The sequence below is a fragment of the Bombyx mandarina genome, chromosome 09 (assembly GCF_030267445.1).
Source record: "Bombyx mandarina strain Sakado chromosome 09, ASM3026744v2".
Classification (NCBI taxonomy): Eukaryota; Metazoa; Arthropoda; class Insecta; order Lepidoptera; family Bombycidae; genus Bombyx; species Bombyx mandarina.
The window spans coordinates 9377237-9378458 of record NC_143216.1 but is presented as its reverse complement, the minus strand read 5'-3'; positions in this window follow the sequence as shown (position 1 = coordinate 9378458).

The window sequence follows — 1222 nt, the reverse complement described above, 5'->3', positions numbered from 1 at the left end:
GCGTAGCTTGTAGTTGCATTAGATGAAGAGTAGCTGATTCAATGATTTGAAGAAGCTTCTGGGATCTAGGGGAATTACCAGAAAGGATATTTGTGTTGAAGTCACCCATGATGATAAGATGTGCGTACTCAGAGCCCAAAGATTCTAATACTGTTTCGAACTCAGTAAAGTAATCAATATTAGGGGGACAATAGGTGACACCAATTACAGTTTTTACTCTCCTAACACAAACCTCAAGAAAAAGAAACTCCGCACTAGAGTTGGTAGAAGAAGAAGACAATATTTTATATGGAAACGTGCTGCGGAGATAAATGGCCACACCACCTCCTCTACCGACCGTTCTATCATTACGGATAAGAATAAAACCTGGGAGAGAGAAAGAGGTCGACAGAAGAGTAGGCTTGAGCCACGTTTCAGATATCAGGATGACGTCGACGTTTGTATTGTAAAATGTATGATACAGTTCGCTATAATGACTGGCTACACTCTGTGCATTGATGTGGCATACGTTGAACTGGCAGCCAGATTTGTGGTCAAAAGTATGTCGTAAGAAGTCACCCAAGGTGTCGGTGGCTGAACCAAAACTTTCCTCTCCAGAAGACGTACTGGATTCATTGGCAGAAAAAAAAGAATCATCATCAGTATCTGATACACCTGATAAAAAAGACATAAATAATAAATTTAGAAGAAAAACAAAAAAAAAAAAAAAAAAGTGTCTATGTGTAAAACAAAGTAATCTATATAAATAAACTAATGTATATTAATATATACTAATCTATATAAAACTAATCTATAAAATAAAAATAAAAAACTATCTAAAAATATTTTAAATAACAATTTGGTAAGATACAATCTATATGCATTAAAAACCAAATAGAGAAAAAAAAAAAAATTATTAATAACAAACAAAAAGAATAAAGCTTATATCTCAACACCACCTGCCAGCTAACACCAATATAAAATATAGAAGATGTAAATTAAATTCAGTGAACATCAAGAAACATTTAGAAAGCATTAATAAATATAATCAAAATCCAAAAGACAAAACAACAGAACAACTACACTACGTCTGGTACGTTTAAGTAGTCTGTAACTGATTTTATACCAAAATACGAATGTTTTAAACTGTGTCATGAACCACCAACTTCATTGGACTGAATGAAAACAAAACAAATAATAAAATTATTGGAATAGAACTTAATTTATACAAACTTAAAACTAC